The following is a 23,844-nucleotide window of genomic DNA, read 5'->3' as shown; positions in this document are numbered from 1 at the left end:
GTCCCTGTCACCTTCAAGACCAAAATACTTTTCCCTGGCCACCACTTTAATATATGTATTGTTGTCCTCTTTTAGAATATCAGCAGAGACTTTTTTCACATTTGGAACATAGTCTGTGCTAAATAACTTCTTTTTATTCATTCATTTATTCAATCAATCAAGCATTCATTCACTCAAGGATTTGACATGGAAGCCATAAACAGTTAATATAATTTTAGGCTCTACTATATAAAATGATGATTCCAAAGTTCAACTACACTCTTACCTGATCAGTTACATGTAGAATATGCATCTGAAAATCATATTTTAGGAAATATATTAGCAAATAGACATATGATTAGAAAAGGGAGTATTCCTAAAATTAAGAACAGATTAAAGACCATGCCATATGAGAGTTGGTATATAGCTTGGAAAAGAGAAAATGCAGGAAATACATAATATTAATATTTAAGTATTATAATTTTTCTGAAGAGGGATTATATAGAGTAGAACTTACAAGTTATAGAGTTGACTATTTTGACTCAATATAAGAAAAAAACCACATCTCAAATAGAGCTATACAAAAAATGCAATTGGCTACTTTGAGAAATAATAGGTGCTCGATCACTGGTGATCTTCAAGCATAATTTGAATAACCACTTGTGTTGTTTTAAAGAGGAATACTCTTCAGGAATTTTTTTTTTTTTAGTGTTCTCAACGAACTCTGAGTTCTGAGATAATTAGATTCTTGTCATTAGTTAGTGAATCCCTGGATGTTAATGTAAATCATGAAGACAAGGAAGAAGTAAGAACAGAAGTGATTTGATAAAATAAATAGTTGTGTATTCTAATCAGAGACATGAATTGAATTGTTAAATTATAATTTAGCAGTAGCTAGCAAGCAGGGGCAGTTATTCTGTTGGTAATTAATAAGACAACATATGGTTGGTTCCTTCCATATGGCCATAAGTCTGGAGGTGATAGGCATTAGATAAATGGACCCTGATGTGCTGTATGGATGAAAGAGCTAACCAAAAGTATTGTCTTTAGGATAAAATTCAAACTCCTCAATCTGATATTTATAGCCTTCCATAATCTTACTCCAACCTACTCTTTCAGACATATTTCACAGTGCTCCCCTTTATACATTCTTTGTTCCATTACAGTTTATCTGTAGAATTCTCAAAGATATTTGGAGGATTTATACTTTTAATATGGGGATTTGATGTTTGTTAAATTATGAAGAATAATGAACTTCTTGCTTATCATTTTTGCTGTTTAATTTTGCCATTCCTATATCACCAATGACTAGAGATGTAGCCTCCCTCCAACCATGGGCTTATATACTGAACTTAATGTTGAACTTAGATTTACAGCACAATGGTCTTATTCCTTTAATTATTTATTTATTTTTTGCAGGGCAATAGGGGTTAAGTGACTTGCCCAGGGTCACACAGCTAGTAAGTATCAAGTATCTGAGGCCGGATTTGAACTCAGGTACTCCTGAATCCATGGCCAGTGCTTTATCCACTGTGCCAACTAGCTGCCCCCCAATGCTATAGGTTTTTATTTCCTTTTTTTTAGTGGGGCAATGAGGGTTAAGTGACATTGCCCAAGGTCACAAAGCTAGTAAATGCCAAGTGTCTAAGGCTGGATTTGAACTCAGCTCCTCTTAAATCCAGGGCTGGTGCTTTATCCACTGCACCATGTAGCCACTCCCAATGGTCTTATTCTAAACTGGGAAATTGTAATTTTCTTACATACTTATTAAACCTGAATCAAATGGTTGAAATTTAATTCAAGCTGCTAGTAAGTAGATTATAATTGTGGCCTGAATACTAAGCAATGGATTTTTTATGACATATAACAAGGTTAGGGTTCTGTTTTGTTTTATTCAACAAGAACTTTTCTGGAAGAAAGAAATATAGGAGAAAAATATGCCAGATTTCCGCTGCATGGAAATATGGCTGGTGATTACATTAGTTTCTGCAACAAAAGAATTCCTAGAATCATCATAAGGTAGGGCTGACAGCAGGGATAAAATACTTGGGCTCCAGAATCCTTTCTTAAGTATGTCTAATTTCTGGAACTCTGGGTGGGTTTCAGATAATTGGTGATTGTAGAGATAATAAAGAAGCCCATAAGGAAGAACCATCATTATCAAATGAAGTCCAGGATGTAGCACAGTTCCATGGTAACTAATGACAAAATAAAGGCTACTCCCTGTTCAAGTACCATTGTCAAACACTGGTGAACTCAAATGTGGGTAAAGTACTACAAAATCAGAATATCTAACTGATAGAGATATTAGACTGTATGTTCCATGAAGGTAGACAGAACATCTAAACTCTGTATTTCAAATGCTCCATAATGTTTTTATATCTAGAGGATTGATAAAGGACTAAACAGAAAATATATGGAAAATTAGATGTCTTGGACTGAGACAATTATAGAAAACATCATGGAAAATGGAGAATGTGACTTAAAGATCTGAAGGATACATGGATATGATTCGTATAGTTGGAGAGAAATCAAGGATAAAATTTGTAAAATAATGATATATACTGAAGTAAAGTGGTCTTACAACGGCTAATATGTTTTGAAGGCAGTGACAAAAGCAGGTTTATTGTCAAGAGTGAAGAATAGTTGATAATCATAATCATTATTCCTAGAGTTAAATGGATAAAAGACACTTGAAACTATCTTCTAAAATCTGTTAGAGGAATACCTCTAAATATTTGGCCTATAAGAATATTCTTATATAAGTTTTCTTTATTCTTTCCTAGTGATTAGATCCAGCTCATTGTAAGATACTGAGAAATAGAGGTGCATACTTACCTCATAGTACTATATTATTTCTGCTTCAGTATGCCCAAGGTCTTAATATTCTACTCCTCATTGTCCTTGATATCATGTAACCTGCACTTGAGTGAATTTTACCTTTGGCATTGAAGATGTATGTTGAGGATGTACTATGGCAAAACTACATAAAATTTAAATAATAGATCATGTAGCTTAATAATAAGTAACATTGATATAACACCTACTATGTGCCAGGTATCGCACTAAGAATTTTACAAATGTTGTTTCACAACAATACTGAGAGGTAGGTGCTAATAATCTCCCCAATTTAGAGTTGTGGAAACTGAGACAAACAGGTTAAATCTTACAGCTTATAGGTATTTCAGGTCACATTGGAACTCTGGTTTTCTTGACTCCAGGTAGAACACTCTATTTCACTACACTCCCCAGTGGCTAGCAGAACAGAAATAAAGCTGGTCTTAAAGCCAGGAAAAGCCAGGTCCAAATTGTATTTCTGACATATATTAGGTAATATTATAGGAAATTCACTTAATCTGACAGTGCTCAAAGCAACTCATAGCTGAGATTCTTTACACTGATGAAATCATAGGTTTAGACCAAAATAAAACAACATAAAAAGAAAGGAATTATTCTTGTGGGACATGAAATAGGGCCATTAAAATTAGAGCATGAAAATGTTGAATTAAGCATTGATTCTGCTACTTACTTGCTTCAGGATCTTCAGCAAGATACTATCTAGGCACAGGCAATTTTCAGATAAAGAAATTATAGCTATCTATAGTCACACAAAAAATATTCTCAATCATTATTGATAAAAGAAATGCAAATTGAAACAACTTTAAGGTACCACCTCATGCCTATCAGATTAGCTAATATGAGTGCACACACACACACACACACACACACACACAGAAAAAAAAAGAAAAATTATAAATGTTGAAGAAGGTGTGGGAAAATCAGAACACTAATGCATTGTTGATAGAATTGTGAACTGATCCAACCATTCTGGAGAACAATTTGGAACTGTGCCCAAAGGGCTATAAAACTACATACTCTTTGACCCCATAATACCACTAGTAGGACTACATCCCAAAGATATCATAAAGAAGGCAAAAGGACCCACGTGTACAAAAATATTTATAACAATTTTTTTTTTCTGGTTTGTTTGTTTTTTGTTTAGTTTTTTGTTTTCTGTGGTGGCAAAGAATTAGAAATTTAGGGAATGTCCACCAATTGGGAAATGGCTAACAAGTTGTGGTATATGAATGTAATGAAATACTATTGTGCTATAACAAATGATGAGTAGGTGAATTTCAGAAAATTTTCAGTCCATAAAAACCTGGAATCACATGAACTGATGCTAAGTGAAATAAGCCGAGCTAGGAGAACATTATACATAGTAACATCAACACTATGCAAAGATTAGCTCTTCTTAGCAATATAATGATCTAAGATAATTCTATAGAACTCATGATAGAAAATAATATCCACAGCCAGAAAAAAGAACTATGGAGTCTGAATAAAGATTGAGGCATACTATTTTCACTATTTGTTTGTTATTCTTTTTTCTTTCTTGTAGTTTTTTCCCCTTTTTTCTGATTTTTCTTTTACAATGTGACTAATGTCAAAATATGTTTACATAATGGTTAATAAAAGATACTTTTTAGGCTTCAGATTAATCCTCTCTCAAATACCCCTACCTCTCAGGCTATTGTAAAGAGATGGGATCACATGTGTAAAAGAATTTACAGATATTAAAGAGAGAAAGAAATGGTATCTATCATTCTTACAATTAATTACAAAGGACATAGCCTGTTAACTACCTTAATGGTACTGGATCACACAGCTGTAGGCATCATACTTGGTCAGGAAGAGTAGGCATTTTTAGACACCCACAGTAATTAAAATTTATATCATTTCATAATCAGCTCATACTATGTAGTAACCCGGTGGTGAATTACCCCTAACTCCCATCTTGTTGGCAAAACTGAGACAACAGGCATAACCTGAAGCCAGTGAACACTAGACATCTACGTACTTGTTTTCAGCACATTGCCCATGATTCATAATTTGCCTTCCTTTGGAATGTTTATTACAACTATTTTTAAAAGGACTAAATTTTCTTAAAAGAAATAGTATCCATCATTGGATTATCTCATACATCATCCTAAACTACTCATAAGAGCAAGACTTGACAAAATGGCAGATATAGTCCTTCAGAATGAAGTGGCTATTTTTCCAGTGTATTCTCCCTAACCCATTCCCTCTTGAATAATATAAAAATGTAATTTCAGGGACTCCTCCATTAGAAATGTTTTTTTTTAATTTCATATATGTATGCATGTACGTACTTATATATGTGTATACACTCATTAAAGGCTAACTAGAAACCCAGTATCTTAGAGGAAACTGTGTGGTTTAGAGGAAAGAGGCTGGATCTGATGGCAAATAATCTATGTTTGAATTCTGGCTTTGACAGTTATTAACTGAGTGACTTTAGTGAAGTCATTTCAGCTCTCTAGGCTTCAGTTTCCTGCTTAAGTGAGGGGGGTTGAAATAAATGATCTCTTAAGTTTCTACTGGTTCTAAATTAGTGATATAAAGAAAGTCAGTACATGAGGGAAACTAAACTGTTTTAGAGGAACTGCAAGGGGAGTCCTTTTATATATCGAAGGCACTTTAATAATGGGAATAAGGACTTCTGCACTTCCCTGCTTAGCTTTTCCCATTTGTGATTTTTCTTATAACGGGATGCCAAGATCTTGGTATTTTCAATGTTCCTTTTATTGTTTGTATGCCTTTCTGGTATGTCTTTCTGCCTTTTGTTTAGTTTAGTTTGTAATCTCATAAAGGGTAAATTAACCTTGCTCAATGTCTCTTGTCTCACATCATACACAGTCACTTAAATATTTATGATTATGATAATGATGAAAGTAAAAGTATAACATAAAGGAGAAAACATTAAATCAGATGATGGAATTTTGAACTTTAGCTGAATTACTCTTTAGTTAAGTAACTTTAGAAAAATAACTTAACTTTCCCAATACTATGTATTCTTATCTATAAAATAAATTTGCCAAGGTTCCCCTTAAAAGGGCCTCTGCTCATTGTTCTCAGAGACAGTGGCAAATAGTAAATAGGATAATAGATTGAACATCAAGAAGACAGGTATAGTCCTTATATAAATTATAGCCATGTGACCCTAGACTAGTTACTTAAACTCTTTTTGCCGCTGTTTCCATAACTCTAAGGTGGTGTAAGGCAGGAGCTTTTTGATCTAAATATATAATAAGAAGGAATATGAGACTTTAAAGAAGTCTTTCTCCTCCAGGCTTATAAGATTAAAAAGAAAAAAAAAACGTGTTAATTCCTAAATTGGTCAGACATATATAGAAAGGTTATGACCAAGGATAAAGGGAAAGAAAAAAACTATTAAATACTAAAAGGCAAATTATACAGCAAGTACAAAGCCTTTCCTGAAAAGAAGGCACGCGATCTTTGAGAAAGGAGGAGCTCTATCCTCCAAGAAATGATGTTATGGACTCATAATTTCCATGGAGTGAGATGTACTCCAGGAAAGGTCAAAGGAAGAAGCCATGGCGGGGGGGGGGGGCAACTAGGTGGTTGCAGTGGAATATTAAAATTAGAGGACCTGGTTCAAGTCCTGTCACTTACTACTTATATGATCTTAGGTAAGTCTCTAAACTCTGCAGTTTCCTTAACTATAAGAGAGGGACTTACAATAAAACATTTCTAATAGATCCCTTTGATCTCCAGATCTGAAAACCAATTAGTATAACAGATTGAATTGTGATCTCTGGTATAGCAATAAAGTAGATCTAACAAGAATTAGCTAAAATTAATTTTCCTGCTGCCTAGAAAATTAAATCAAAATACTATAAGCTAAAAAGGAAATCAGAGAAGGAAAATTGTCAATTTACATTCACTTGGTGAGGAACCAAGTCAGAACCAACATAGAGTATTTTAAAGCCAAGAAATGCTGTGTCCAAGTTGAATTTTGACACATTGTGTGTGACTGTGGTAAACTCTATATTCTATAGGGAACTCTCTAAGAGTATCATTTGTGAAAAAGATACTGACTGTTAAATGATAGTTTGAGTTACCTTAACTTGCAGTTCCCTAAATTAATGAAATTATAAGACTGGTATCTACCTCTATCCTAAAGTCAGATATAATGTTGGAGGAAGAACAGCATTAGAAATAGTTAGAAAGTCAAAGAAAAACAAAAATCCCATTTAGGATCCAACAATAAGACCCATATCTTTACATATCTGTACAAAAATTGAATTTTTGTATACATACACAGATACACAAATCCATAAACATATATATGCATGTATTATGTAAATACACACATGCATAGCTATACATGTTTGTGTATAAAACAAGGAACAAGAAGGAAAAATTGACTTTATGTGTCTGAAAATTGGGGAGACAGGAGTAAGACCTGATATATGGAACTGGGGAGATAATTTGAAGACATACCTAATAAGCACAATGTTTGGGAGATTATTGGGAAAGAATTTAAAATTAAGAAACTATAATCATTCAAGAAAATTCAGATATCCTAATGGGGAAACAAGATAAGAGTATTAAAGTAAAGATCGATGGAAACAGAAACTGGAGCAGTATTATCATCAGAGTAACTATAGAGAAAACCTGGATAGATAGCAGAAATAGATGAAGGGTGTGGAGAAAAAGATCACAAGATTGGCAAAGTGACATCACATGTAATGAGGTGGGACTTCAGTTATGTGAATATCAATGAGAACTCTTTCTGCCAAAAATGGAATAGCTAATATTGTTTTGGCTTTCCTCAATGACAATTTAATCCTTCAAAATTGGTGCAAACTATAAAAGAGGAATTTGTATTCTGGACATGATTCTCATCAATAGAGAGGAACGTACTGTGTAAGGAGAACCTCTAAGTAATTGACTATTCTATTTTAGAATTTTTGATAGAGCCAGAAAAGAAAGCCAACTACAAGTAATAGATTTTGGTAGAATACATTTAAACATCCAGAACAAAAGTTAGATAGGATCTCAGAAGCCGAATTCCATAGTCAAAGTTAGTCCTGGGGAGTTGGAAAATTCTCAAGAATGGAATTCTGAAAACATGATGAGAAACAATTACAATGAGCAAAAAAGGGTGAGGGTTATAATGAAACCCATGTGCATGACTAACTTTTTTTAAAAGGAATTTACCAAAAAATATACATAATTAAGTATAAGAAAAGTAGAATGATTTTTTCAATGGTATGGTTTTGTCAGAATAAATAATGTCCACATGAATTGGTGAGGACAAAAAAAAAAGGATTTTTAAAATATATATAAGAAAGAAGAGGAAGCTCAAAATGGGTAAAACCGAACTATGGTTCAGGTGACTGGGATGATGATAATGAACTGCAAAGGACAGACAGTTCTAATGAACTCCCATTTTTGTTTCCTCTGCCACAGATAATGATCTTTGGGTTATAAAGGACCAAACAACAACAACAACAAATAATAGGGAATTGATATCCAGTAAGTAAATGAATAACTAATTACTACTGATGAGTTAAAGTCACCAGACCCAGGAAAAGTACATACCAGGCTGCTGAAATAATCTGTCGATAAAATCAATCATCTATGGTCAGGAATCTTTAAAACATCATGGAGGATGGGAAATATGTCAGAAGACTTAAGAGTAGTAAATGCTGTTCCAATTTTCAGGAAAAAAAGTGTGATATCTGCAAACTCCCTACAATCTTGACTTCAATTCCTAGCATGTTTGTACCATATTACTAAAGGGATAGTTAATAAATATATAAAGGGAACTTATAAATATAAAGAATTAGCATGACTTCAATTAAGAATATTTCATGCTAGAGAAAGTTGTTCCCTATTTTTGACAGTGTTATTAAAACTCCCATAGAATGCTATAGATATAGTTTATCCAGAGTCACTCAGTTAACCAATATTTATTAAGTACCCACTATGTGTCATGTAATGAAGTCTCTCATGCTATTCTTTTGTAAATTTAGAAATATGTAGGGTGCATGGAAGTATTTGAATGGAAGGATGTAAAAATATATTAGTTTGACCTCTGCACAAATCTCTCTGGAATTCTATCCTTGACTGATATGTTAGTTGACAGTCAAGAAACAAAAAAGATACTGTTACTCAAGTACATTGGGCCAAATAGAATAAAATGAAGTGTTTTAAGAATAAATGTAAAATTTTATCTCATAAGTACAAGATTATGTAAGCTTGCCTAGGTAGCTGCATGTTTATACATACATGCCCACATATAATTTATTAAATTATTTAATTAGAATTATCATATGCAAACATAAGTATATGAATTTATTATTAAATGCATTATTTATTAAAATATTTTATTATATAATTAATAGAAAATTTTAGGAGTCTCCAAGAGTGTACATGAGTGAACCACATGTTGTATATCAAAAACAACAAAGGATAATATGATTCAAGCTTGCATGCAGAGCAATGGACTTCAAGACTGGAAGTGGAATTGATATTCCCACTCTTCGCTCCAATTATCAGACTACATCTGAAATCTTGTGTTCTATTTTATATACCACATTAAAGGAAAGGTATTGAAAAGCTGGAGAATGTCTAAAAGTGGGGAACCACTGTTGAAATGGACCTATATTATGCCAAAAGAGAATTGGTTAAGGGAACTGGGGATATTTTAGTCTTATGAAAATAAGCAAAGGGAAGATAATAACTATCTTAAAGTATTTGCTGGGTTGTCAGGTAGGGAAGAATTAGACATTCTGATTGACTTCAGCATAAAAAATTAGGATAAATGAATCAAAGTAAAAAATGCATTTTTTTGATTCATTGTGAGGAACAACTTCCTAACATTTAGAATAATGTCAGAAACAAAACAAAACAAAGCACAGATTGGTAGTCCTCGGGAGATGATAATTTTCTACTCATTAGATGTACTGAAGCAAAACTGAATGACAACTAGAGATTCTGTAGTATTGGGTGTTTGGTTTTTTGTTTTTAAAATTTTGTTTGTTTTCAGGTACATTTTGACTAGAGAGTCTCCAAAGTCCCTCTCAACTTTGAGTTCCTATGACTGTATGACATAGTGAGAGAGCTTGCTTTTATCACAGGAACATTTTACTATCATTAAAGTGTAGTGGAATAAGATTGAGGAGAGTGCATAATCTTTTCTTTAAAGTTTCTGAAAACTTTATCAAGATAGTAATATATATATATTAAAAACTTAATACTTGAAGTGAATCTTTAAGGAAACCAGGGATTCTAAGAGGTAGAGATTAGGAAGGATGAAGAAGTACATTATGTGTTCCAAGTATTGGACCAGTCAGAACTGAATACCTGGAGATACCAATAGATGATGAATGGATGGATGGATGGACAGATGGATGGATGGATGGATGGACGAATGGAAGGATGGATGGATGGATGGACAGAAGGATAGATAGATTTAGATATATAAATTGATACAGATTTCTATACGCACACATACACACATATTTATATATTTATGTACATGTATATTTGTTGTTGTTGTTGTTCACTTGTTCAGCTGTGTCATGACTCCATATCATCCATTGCTGAAACTTTTTTTTTTGCCTTCAATTGTTCCCATCATAGGGGTTGTTTGCAATGAGTCCCATCTCCTTATTATGAAGCCAAAGTATTTTAGCTACAGCTTCAGTATTTGACCTTCAAGTGAATAGCCTGATTTAATTTCTTTAAATATTGACTGATTTAATCTCCTTTATGTCCAAAAGTCTTCTGCAGCACCATAATTTAAAAGTGTTGATTCTGAAGCCTTATATTCCAAATATCACAGCCAAACATTGCTACTGGAAAAAAAAAAAACAACATAGCTTTGACTCTATTGATCTTTGTTGGCAAGGTGATGTCTCTGCTTTTTAGTATGCTGTCCAGATGTTCCATATCTTTCCTTCCAAGGAACGAAACTTCTTTTATTTACATAGCTGCAGTTGCCATCTGCAGTGATCTTTGAGCCCAAGAATAAAATCTGTTACTACTTCCACTGTTTCTGATAATGTGTGTAAATAATGTGTTTGTATCTATGTGTGTGATCATGCATGTGTATTTACATGTGCATGTGTATATGTGTTATATGTATATATTATGCATATTAAAATAATTGAACCAGTAAAATTACTAGGCATGTTTAAGAGATAACAAGGTGATGTGTGGACTTGAAAGCACAAAGTTAAACAGGCTACATTATGAGACAGAATGCTCAGAACAAGAGAGGTTAAAAACACATTGTACTCTGCTTGGTGGGAATACATGTGAAGTTCTGTATTGAGATCTACTGACACACTTCAGGACAGACATTAATAAGGAAAGCATTCAGACGATGGAAGCCAAAGTGCTGAAAGGCCTGGGAATTATATCATCTGAGAACTGGTTAAAGGAATTATGCATGTTTAGTATGGGGAAGAGACAATTATACTGGGAAGGTTAGGAAAAATGATAGGGAATAATTGTGATGTTCAAGTATTTGAAGGCCATCATGGGGAAAAATGAATTATATTTTTCCACTTTGTCCAGAAGGCAGAACAAAGACCAAGGGGTGAAAATTGCAGATAGACGGTTAAGCTTAATGTCAGGAAATATTTCTCAACAATTAGAAGGATTTAGAAATAGAATAGGTTGCTTCAGGTTATAGTAGGTTCCTTATAAATAGAGAATCTTCATATGGATGATAGGTGACCTTGAGTTAGAGACGTTGTAGAGAATATGGTAATTAAATTTAGGTTGAACTAGGTAATCTCTTATGTAATTTCAGGACTGATCAAAAAGTTCTAGAGACTCCCTATTACCTCTAGAAGCAAATGTTATCCTCCATTGGGCATTTATTTTTTCCCCAATTTGGACCCTTACTACCTTTCTAATCTTGTTTTACTTTATTCTGCTCCTTGAACAATGCTATTCAGTCATACTGGCCTATATGATGTTTTGAACACACATGAATCCATGTCTGGCTGGTCCCACACATGGAATGTACAATGTACTCCTTTCTCCCCTCCATCCCTTAGGATCCCTGCGTTCCTTAACCATCACTTCAATCGTTAACATTTTTTACATTAATGTTGTGAAAGAAAAGCCATAACATAAGGGGGAAACTGTGATAAAGAAAATCACAGAAAACAACGAAAAAAGTAAAAATAGTATGCTTCAATCTTCATTCAGACTCCATAGTTCTTTCTCTGAATGTGGATGCCATTTTCCATCATGAGTCCTTTGGAATTTTCTTGGATCATTGTATAAACATTAACTTCTTAATGAAGTTTTTCCTGGTTCCCCATAGGCCAAGGACTAAAATGGTTATATTGTTATATTCTCTTTTTCTCTCTCTTCCCATCTCTCTCTGTCTGTCTCTCTGTTTAGTACACTTTCTCATTCTGTTTCTAAAAGAAAATGCTTTAAATATATAAAGATATACACATACATATATACACACATACATATATGTGCTTCTGGGAATCCAGTCGCACTATGAAGGAAGGGATGTTCATCACCTGCTTTCGGACCCTGATATGCCTCTGGCAGATCAGCCTCAGCATATGGTGGATGGGCTTGGCCAGGCCCAGCTTGAAGACCCACATCTACAGGCGCCACTCCAGGAAGTCCTTGATCTTCAGGCACAGGATATAATCCTTCTTCATCTCACCCTCGTGCAGGACGATGATGTGCACCAGCCTCCGGAGCAGTGCACTGCCTTGGAACAAGCGCCTCGGGTCCTTCTCGTCCAGTATCATCAGCTCCCACTCGGCCTTGCGGATCAGCTTGTTGTGGAGCCCATACTCACCGGTCAGCTTCAGCTCTGGTCCAACCACGATTTCTCCCAGGGCCTGGACATCACGTATGTCTTGTGACACACCCAACTCCTGGCGACCGTGCATCTTTGGCCTAGCTGGACGGTCTGACATGCACGTCCCACACCCCTCAGAACCGACCAGGAAAATGGTCTCATATTCATTCTTAAGGAGCACTTTTATGTATACTGTTCTTTTGCTTTTTGTAGGGATTGATTTCTGTGGGAAATGAATCTGGGATATGAAAGAAATTTATACTTATAAAATCGATTTGGAAATACTATGACTTATTAAATATATGCTTAGATATATCAGCCTTCCTTTCATAAAAGCTTAACCATCTTTCTTTCTTCTTCTTGAAAATTGGGTGTTAATCTTACCTAAATCCAAGATGAAACTAGGAAAATTTTAGTTCCTTGCCTAGATGATAAAATCAATTTCCAAGCTAACACTTACCCAACTATAACTTATTTATGCTAACCTCAAATAGTTTAGTTCACTTTAGATGTTGTTCTATGTCTGGGTCTTAAGGAAAATAAATACTGAAATGAATATTTCTAAATATTTTAAATCAATTTTCAGGATTTTCCTAACATCTAGATATTTAACTATAATAAACAATTGAATGAGATGAATGAAAGACTGTAGTTATTACCTCTTATCTGGACATTTCAGTGACATGGAAAACAGAATAAGGGTATGACTTTGAGCTTCAAAAGATATCCTAACCTAAAAGCTGAGAGGTTCACGGTTAATAAAATCAGAGTTCTAGTGGGGGTACTGGCAATGCCTGGTGTAGGGTTGTTGTTGATGGTTGTTCTTATTTCTCAAAGAGGACCATAGAAGATCTCGAGACTTGCAATGAACTGGATTTAAGTGAGTAAGGGATGTGCAAAGTTACCAGCCTTCCTCCTCCAGAGCCATCTGGGTCCACTGGCAAGATATATATCATCAGGAGGACTTGGAGATGACTCTGGATATTTGAAGCAATTGGAGTTAAGTGAATTCCCCAGAGTCTCACAGCTAGCAAGTGATATCAGATTTGAAAACAGGTTCTCCCAACTTCAGAGCCAGTGCTTTATATACTCCTCCCCTAGCTGCCCCACCTAAGGTGGGGTGGGAATAACTGTGATATCCATCCTAGCTAAAGTCACTTTTTTTTCTACTGTCAGGGATCTAATGTCCTCTAAGTGGCTTCATCTAGGAAAACTTTCTCTGAAAAAAAGAATGTGAAACTCATTCATACTGAAAAATAATGACTGAGAACCATTGAAAGTCTTTGTATCTACACAGGAAATTTTTACTATAATACTAATGAAACCCTTAAGGTAACAGCCTAAAATAGAGAAAAGAGACCTATTTGTACAAAAATTTATAGTGGCTCTTTTTGTGGCAGTTAAGAGTTGGAAAACAAAGGAATGCCATTCAATTGGGGAATGGCTAAACAAGTTGTAGTATATGAATGTGATAGAATATTATTTTACTATAAGAAATGACAAGCAGGATGGTTTCAGAAATTCTTGGAAAGAGTTATATCAACTGATATATAGTGGAGTAAATGGAACCAGGAGAATGTTGTGCAGTGATGGCAATATTGTTTGATGAAGAACAGTGAATAACTTATCTATTCTCAGCAATACAATGATGCAAGACAATCCCGAAGGACTAATGAAGAAGCATACTATCCTCCAAAGAAAGAGGATATTTTTCACTTTTTTTTCTTTTATTCACTAATATAGTAATATTTTACATAATTGTACATGTATAACCTATATCTGATTGCTTGCTGACTCGGGGGAGAGAGGGGAGGAAGGAAAAAAAGAATAAAATTTGGAACTCAAAAATTTAAATAAAAATATTTATTATTTAATTTTTAATTTAAAACATTAAGGTAAAGGAATAAAGCTTTATTACTAAAATTCCAAAATTGACTAACCATACACAGACACACACACACCTTAAGGCTTTATTCTTTTACCTTAATGTTTTGATCATTATTAAAGCAAAGATATGTGTATACATTTGTACATGTGTGCACACACATACGTACACACATACATATATATCTATGTGCCTATCTATACATATATATACACACATGCACATGTGTGTGTGTGTGTGTGTATGTGACACATAGTGGATAGAGTGCCAGGCCTGGAGTCAAGAAGACTCAGATTTTGAGTTGAAATCTGAACTCAGAAACTTACTAGCTATGTGAACCTGAGCAAGTCACTTAACTATTTGCCTCAGTTTCCACATCTATAAAATGAACTGGAGAAGGGAATGGCAAAACATGCCAGTATCTTTACCAAGAAAACTCCAAATGAGGAACAATAAGAAGGTGTATGGTTATAGGTATGTAATACATATACTCATCCATATGTCTTCTTATATACATATGCCTTCTTAGTGTCCTTGATGCAGCACAAAAGTGTACTCTACCAACATATGATGCAGATCCCTCTTACTACACATTTTATTCTGTATCATTACATATATTGTATAGAAAGTTGTGGAGATTTGAGGCAATTTAAGAACTTATCTCTCAGGATTCCTAGCTTAATAACTAGTGACATGTTTCTAGATAGCATTCTATTTAGTTTTTCAGAAAATGAACTGCCTCCCTAAAGGAGAAAATGCTGTAAGAAAATGCAAGCAGAATGTTTTGCTATATTGCAGGATTCAGTGGTGAGAAGTTCTCAGAATGACTGTAGTCCTTATAAATGACTTTTTTAAAGAGAAGCCTCCTGAAGAGATGAGAACAGGTCACAGTTGCACACAGACCATATGAAAAATCAGGCATATCTGCAGAATATCAATCTTTGGTCTATGTACCATTTACCTAATTAAAGGAAAGGATGATTATTGTTATATTTGGAATTTAGCTATATTTCTTGTTACTTTTTTTTTCTCTAGACATTGGGATTAGAAAAGCTAAGGAACCTCTGCTGGGCCTCAGGTGCTCCTTCCTGAACCTGGGTGTGTTTATCACAAACAAAATCTCAAATATTCTTACCATCACCATGGCAACAAGATTGAGGCTACATTGATGAATAAAAGAATCACCTCATAAGGTAAAGACTGGCATTTAATAAAGACAGGTGAGGATAATTATATGGTAGCCAGTTACCAGTTCAAACAAGAGGCTTTCATTTTCCACACAAGTTTTATTTTTTTATGTGGAAATTTCAATTCATTAGGCATTGGGAGACAACTCCCTAATTTCTTCACAAGTATGGTAAAAACAGGTACAATAACAAGTAATTCTTAATGCACCCCAAATTAGCCTGGGCGTCATGAAGCTATTGGGAGATATGTTTGCCTAAGTAATATGAGGCTTCTCTATTAAAGTGTTCAGATGAACATGGGGTTGATTACAGTAAAATTTCTAATTCCAAAAGTGAAAAAAGAGCGAAATTTGAGCATAGGAATAATACTGTTTAGGAAGAGAAAAATTATATCAATATATTCTCCTGTTCTCTCATTTCAAGGTTATAGGTTTAATCAGGGCTGAGCTAATAGCTGGTACATTTGATCTAATCTTCATTCACGACTAAAATATTTATTTTATTTTCAACCCATGTTTGTCATGAACATAAATATTTTTCAGATGTTAAAAACATCTGAAAAAAATGAATAGAATATGCAGAAATGTTCAAAGATGAATTCATAAACTTGGTCATGAAAGGACAGAAGATAACAGAAGGAATGCATATACCATCATCTAGGGGTTGTGTTTTTACAATTTAATTTCTATTGCTGAGTTTTGGTGGTGACCATATAATTATTTTATTAATTTTATATACCAGTAAGGGATTGACCATGAGCCTCCCTAACTACTCATGATCTAAATCTGCATGGTAAAGAAAGCAGGGAGAGAGCTTAAGCATGGTAGCTAGCAGGAACAGGAGACAAGTGTCATCTCAAGGAGACCCAAGAGTATTCAGAAGACCTACAAAAACGATACTGTCCTAAGAAAGAGTCAAGAGAGCTCCTGCCCTCTTACAAGGGTTTTTATCCTCTTTTAGTAGATTTTTATAGATTTTTTTTGATACATTGATCAAAGCTAATTGGCTAGCATGATTCAATTCCATTGGTTGACATAATTTGAAGGTGGTGTACATGAATATGAACTCCACAGATGATATTAGGGAAAAGTATGCAAAAGATCCTTACTCAAGTTGCTTAAGAAAAGTCTGTTATCTAGGTGTGTTTTGATCCCATCAAGCCTTCACTGAGCTACACAAAATAATCTGTCTCTATTTCTTTTTTTTTTTTTTTTTTAGTGAGGCAATTGGGGTTAAGTGACTTGCCCAGGGTCACACAGCTAATAAGTGTTAAGTGTCTGAGGCCGGATTTGAACTCAGGTACTCCTGAGTCCAGGGCCGATGCTCTATCCACTGCACCACCTAGCTGCCCCCTCTATTTCTTTTATTCCCTTGGGTCTCCCCAGATCAAGGAGAACTGGACTTTCTGGAGTGGGGGAGGAGAAGACTGAGAAACTTATCTATGGGTCCCCCAAGAAATCCAATATTAATATTTTCTCATGGGCTTCCTGGGTGATGACTAAATATGTAGCTCTTTCGGAGGCATTCAAGGGATATTAGAGAAGGACAGAATATTGAAAAGTGATCTTTGATGTAGGAGGCAAAAGAAGGGTTAACAGAAAAACCTAAGATCCAAGCTCTAATTCAGATATGAGCTCTAAAAGGGATTCAGAGCCTAGTTAATGGATAACTTACAAGTCAGGATGCTAAGTTATCTTACCCACAGTAGTCAGTACCCATAACAGGAACAGAGGGAGCTAGGCTATGAAGGCCTAAGAATATAACAATGACAAAATTGACAGGCTATAGTATTTAGACTAGAAGTAAAAGACAAATGAAGATGTTTTGAAACTAGGCATGGGAATCAGAAAGAGACATGCACAGAAAAGGCCAAATTTGTCCCCAGATTCATGTTATGATGTGTAAACTCCCAAAACACACCTCTACAGAAAAAGGTACCCGCCTCAGTGGTTGGCTTAGGACCCTAGGAACTCCAAATTAGGATAAGACCTCCCCTGTACCTCTGCAAGGTAGAGAATATTATAATTAGTAGTAAAGGCCCTCCCTTGTACCTCCCCAAGATGGAGATTATTATGATGAGACTGATAAATCAATTTATCTATACTATAAATAGAACTGTCTTTTCTTTCACTATTCCAGAGATAACGTTCCACTATTCTAGTTCTCTCCCTGTGGTCACTCACAGTATTGCAATAAAACTTGGGAAACAGAGTCACTGAGTCTTTTAATTCTTTTGGGACCACTCATGATCAATTTGACCCTAATTCTATCCCACATCGATTTTGACTTTAATTCATCATAGATCAGGTTACCTGTGTTCCAGTCTGAGATCTGCCATTGATTAGTTGATGACCATAAGCATTTATATAAACAACTATTAAATGCCACACATAGCAGTCATACCTAACCTAATATTTGAAATAATTGTATCCCTTCTTTCAATCTGTGTGCCCCTTTCTCCCAATGAAGAGCAACAAACAGGCTGTAAATGAGGATGTGTTTAACAAGAATCCATAGCACGAAGAGAGAAATCCTCCAAACCAATGGTCTAAAGGTCAGAGATATGAGAGGGGTAATTGGGTGAAAGGGAGCAGGCTCAACTTTTTAGTATGGTCACTGTATGCATTCCTTCTTCTCTGTGATAAAGTAATGTTAAAGTAATGTGCGAAATAATTATTAACAACTGATCTCTTGAGGATATTCAGAGATCCCCCCCCTTTCCTTCAAAACACTTTGTTTTTCCTGAAAGCCTTTATTGGTAAGATTGCATTTAACTCCCTTCATCTTGGTTAGTCCTCATCCAATCATGCAAGGGTTTTAATCGAGGGCAGGGAAGCTCATTGTATTCTACTTAAAATTGAGTGGAGATAGATCCTTCTGTCTAGATAGTAAAGGGTTCTCTAACCAGGTCACCAAGGAAAAAGGTCTTTGAATTAACAGCCTAAAGCTATAGGGGGTCTGGTATAGCCCTACATTTTAAAATAGTCTACCTCCAATTATATTAACCAAATAGATTTTATTGCTTTTTGATTAAACACCTCCTGTTTCAAGGGTATATAAGCTATGAACCAGTCATCATGATTGTCATTGGTCTGAGAGAAATGGCCAAATGGACATCCTTTTATTAATCACCTGCTAGCCTTATTAATGAAATAATTAAACCACCCAGAAACTATGTCTCTCATCCCATGTTGGCTCTCACATAATGAATACAAAAAGATTTTGTAAACGTTTAAATACAAGTGATAATTTTGGTATTTCTACTATTCTTTTTTTTTTTAGTTAAAAAAGTATTTTATTTTTTTCCCCATTACATGTAAAGATAGTTCTCAACTTTTGTTTATACAAGCTCTCCAATTTCACATTGTTTCTACATCCCTCCCCTCCCTCCCCCCTCCCCTAGACAGCAGGCAATCTGATATAGGTTATATATATATGTGTGTGTGTGTATATGTGTGTATATATAGATACACATATATATACACATACACATATATACATATATATATATACACACACACACATATATATACACACACATATATATACATATATAATAACATTAAACATATTTCTGCATTAGTCATGTTATAAGAGAAAAATCAGAGCAATGACAACAAACCTCAAAATAGATAAACATCAGCACCAAAAACAAAAGAAGTAGTATGGTTCATTCAGCATCTATACTCCACAATTATTATTTTTTTTTCCCCTGGATTTGGAGATCCTCTTCCATCATGAGTCCCCTGGAACTCTTCTGTACCATTTCATTGGTGAGAAGAATCTAGTCCATCACAGTAGGTCAACACACAATGTTGATGATACTGTGTACAATGTTCTTCTGGTTCTGCTCATCTCACTCATCATCAGCCCACGCAAGACCCTCCAGGTTTCTCTAAACTCCTCCTGCTCATCGTTTCTTACAGCACAATAGTATTCCATTACATTCATATACCACAACTTGTCCAGCCATTCCCCAATTGATGGGCATCCCCTCAACTTCCAATTCCTTGCCACCAGATAAAGAGCAGCTATAAATATTTTTGTACATGTGAGTCCCTTTCCCTTTTCCATGATTTCTTTCTGATAAAGACCCAAAAGTGGTATTGCTGGGTCAAAGGGTATGGACAACTTTATCGCCCTTTGGGAATAATTCCAAATTGCTCTCCAGAACGGTTGGATCAGTTCACAGCTCCACCAACAATGAATTAGTGTTCCAATTTTCCCACAGCTTCTCCAACATTTATTATTTTCCTTTTTTGTCATTTTAGCCAATCTGATAGGTGTCAGGTGGTACCTCAGAGTTGTTTTAATTTGCATCTCTCTAATCATTAGAGATTTAGAGCATTTTTTATATGGGAATAGATAGCTTTGGTTTCTTCATCAGAAAACTGCCTGTTCATATCCTTTGATCATTTCCCAATTGGGGAATGACTTGGATTCTTATAAATTTGATTTAGTTCCCTATATATTTTAGAAATGAGGCCTTTATCAGAAGTACTGGCCATGAAAATTGTTTCCCAGCTTTCTGCCTCCCTTCTAATTTTGGATGCATTGTTTCTGTTTGTACAAAAAATTTTTAATTTAATGTAATCAAAATCATCCATTTTGCATTTTATAATATTCTCTATCTCTTGTTTGGTCATAAACTGTTTTCCTTTCCAAAGATCTGATAGGTAGGTAGACTATTCCTTTCTCTCCTAATTTACCAATGGTATCACCTCTTATGTCTAAATCATGTATCCATTTTGACCTTATTTTAGTATAAGGTGTAAGATGTTGGTCTATGCCTAATTTCTGCCATACTATCTTCCAGTTTTCCCAGCAGTTTTTGTCAAATACTGAGTTCCTATCCCAGAAGCTGGAGTCTTTGGGTTTATCAAACACTACATTACTAGTGTCATTTACTACTGTGTTTCCTGTGCCTGGCCTATTCCATTGATCCTCCACTCTATTTCTTAGCCAGTACCAGATAGGTTTGATGACTGCTGCTTTATAATAAAGCTCCAGGTTTGGTACCACTAACCCACCTTCCTGTGAATTTTTTTTCATTATTGCCCTGGATATTCTTGATTTTTTGTTTTTCCAGATGAATTTTGTTATTATTTTTTCTAGCTCTATAAAATAATCTTTAGGTAGTCTGATTGGTATGGCACTTAATAAGTAAATTAATTAGGTAGTATTGTCATTTTTACTATATTAGCTCTGCCTATCCATGAGGATTGCTATCTTTCCAATTATTTAGATCTGATTTTATTTGTGTGAAGAGTGTTTGGTAGTTGTGTGCATAGAGTTCCTGGGTTTGTCTTGGCAAGTAGACTCCCAAGTATTTTATATTATCGACCATTACTTTAAATGGAATTTCTCTTTCTATCTCTTGCTGCTGGACTTTGTTGGTCATGTATAGAAATGCTGATGATTTATATGGATTTATTTTATATCCTGCTACTTTGCTAAAGTTGTTAATTGTTTCAAGTAATTTCTGAGTTGATTCTCTAGGATTCTCTAAGTATACCATCATATCATCTGCAAAGAGTGATAGTTTTGTTTCCTCCCTGCCTATTCTAATTCCTTTAATTTATTTTTCTTGACTGATTGCTAAAGCTTACATTTCTAGTACAATATTAAATAATAGGGGTGATAATGGACATCCCTGTTTCACCCCTGATCTTATTGGGAAGGCCTCTAATTTATCTCCATGGCATATAATACTTGCTGATGGCTTTAGGTAGACACTGTTTATTATTTTAAGGAAAGCTCCACCTATTCCTAAACTCTCCAGTGTTTTTATTAGGAATGGGTGTTGTATTTTGTCAAAAGCTTTCTCTGCATCTATTGAGATAATCATATGATTTTGGTTGGTTTTCTTATTGATGTGGTTGATTATGTTAATAGTTTTCCTAATGTTGAACCAGCCCTGCATTCCTGGTATAAATCCCACCTGGTCATAGTGTATTATCCTGGTGATCACTTGCTGTAATCTCCTGGCTAATATCTTATTTAAGATTTTAGCATCAATATTCATTAGGGAAATTGGTCTATAATTTTCTTTCTCTGTTTTTGCTTTGCCTGGTTTTGGTATCACCACCATATTTGTGTCATAAAACAAATTGGGTAGAACTCTTTCTTCACCTATTTTTCCAAATAATTTGTATATTATTGGAATTAATTGTTCTTTAAATGTTTGGTAAAATTCACCCGTAAACCCATCTGGCCCTGGGGATTTTTTCTCAGGGAGTTCATTAATGGCTTGTTCAATTTCTTTTTCTAATATGGGTTTATTTAAGGATTTTATTTCTTCTTCAGTTAACCTGGGCAGTTTGTATTTTTGTAAATATTCATTCATTTCATTTAGATTGTCAAATTTATTGGCATACAGTTGGGCAAAATAATTCCTAATTATTTATTTTATTTCCACTTCATTGATGGTAACATCACCTTTTTCATTTTTGATATTGGTAATTTGGTTTTCTACTTTCTTTCTTTTAATCAAATTAACCAATATTTTATCTATTTTATTGGTTTTTTCATAAGACCAGCTCTTAGTTTTATTGATTAATTCTATCTTTTTTTTGCTTTTGATCCTATTAATTTCTCCTTTGATTTTCAGGATCTCTAATTTAGTATCTAATTGGGGATTTCTAATTTGTTCTTTTTCTAGGTTTTTAAGTTGCATGCCCAATTCATTAATCTTCTCTTTCTCTTTTTCATTCATGTAAGCATTTAGAGCTATAAATTATCCCCTAAGCACTGCTTTGGCTGCATCCCATAGATTTTGGTATGTTGTCTCATTATTGTCATTCTCTTGGATATAGTTATTGATTGTTTCTATGTTTTGTTGTTTGGCCCATTCATTCTTTAGAATGAAATTATTTAGTTTCCAATTGATTTTCATTATACTTTTCCCTGGCTCTTTCTTACATGTAATTTTTATTGCATCATGATCTGAAAAGGATGCATTTACTATTTCTGCCTTTCTATATTTGACTATGATGTTTCTGTGCCCTAATATATCATCAATTTTTGAAAATGTGCCATGTACTGCTGAGAAAAAGGTACATTCCTTTCTATCCCCATTCAATTTTCTCCAGACATCTATCATATCTAACTTTTCTAGTAATCTATTCCCCTCTTTCACTTCTTTCTTATTTATTTTTCGCTAGATTTATCTAATTCTGGGAGGGGAAGATTCAGATCCCCCACTAGTATAGTTTTACTGTCTAATTCCTCTTGTAACTCATTTAACTTCTCCTCTAAGAACTTGGATGCTATACCACTTGGCGTATATATATATATATATATATATATATATATATATATATATATATATATATATATATATATATATATTTATAAATATATATATATATTTAATATTGATATTACTCCACTATGTATAGTACCTTTAAGCAAGATGTAATTTCCTTCCTTATCTCTTTTAATGAGATCTATTTTTGCCTTCACTTTGTCTAAGATAAGGATTGCTACCCCTGCTTTTTTTTTTTTTACTTTAGCTGAAGCATAATATATTCTGCTCCACCCTTTTACCTTTACTCTGTGTGTGTCTCTCTGTTTCAAATGTGTTTCTTGTAAACAGCATATTGTAGGATTCTGGGTTTTTAATCCACTCTGCAAGTCGCTTCCATTTTATAGCAGAGTTCATCCCATTCACATTCACAGTTATTATTACTGACTGTCTATTCCCCTCCATCCTATTTACCCCCTTTGTACTTTTCCCCCCTTCTTTCACCTTATTCCTCCTCACTGACGTTTTACTTCTTACCCCTGACTCCCCCAATATTCCCTCCCTTTTTATCACCCCCTCTCTTTTCTTTACCCTTTCTCCCTTGCTTTTGTCCTTCCTTCTATCAGTCCTCCCCCTTTCCCTTCCCCCTTTGCTTCCCTAAAGAATGAGTTATGTTTCTTTATCCCAATGAACGTATATGTTATTACCTCTTTGAATGAAATCTAATGAGAGTAGGGTTGAAACAATGTTAACCCCTCCTTTCTTTCCCTCTATTGTAATAGGTTTTTTTTTTCACCTCTTCATATGATACAATTCATCCCATTCCACCTCCCCTTTCCTCTCCTCCTCATAGACTCCCTTTTTA

General features: G+C 34.5%; 1 pseudogene; it reads right to left on the bottom strand.

The window, feature by feature from the left end:
- Positions 1-11,196: 11,196 nt before the first annotated feature.
- On the bottom strand, positions 11,197-12,829 carry LOC122748772 (annotated as a pseudogene).
- Between the last annotated feature and the right edge of the window lie 11,015 nt (positions 12,830-23,844).

Source organism: Dromiciops gliroides, chromosome 1, assembly GCF_019393635.1.
Source record: "Dromiciops gliroides isolate mDroGli1 chromosome 1, mDroGli1.pri, whole genome shotgun sequence".
NCBI classification, from domain to species: Eukaryota; Metazoa; Chordata; class Mammalia; order Microbiotheria; family Microbiotheriidae; genus Dromiciops; species Dromiciops gliroides.
The sequence above is the reverse complement of the archived record's forward strand: the minus strand, read 5'-3'. Positions and strand labels throughout refer to the sequence as shown.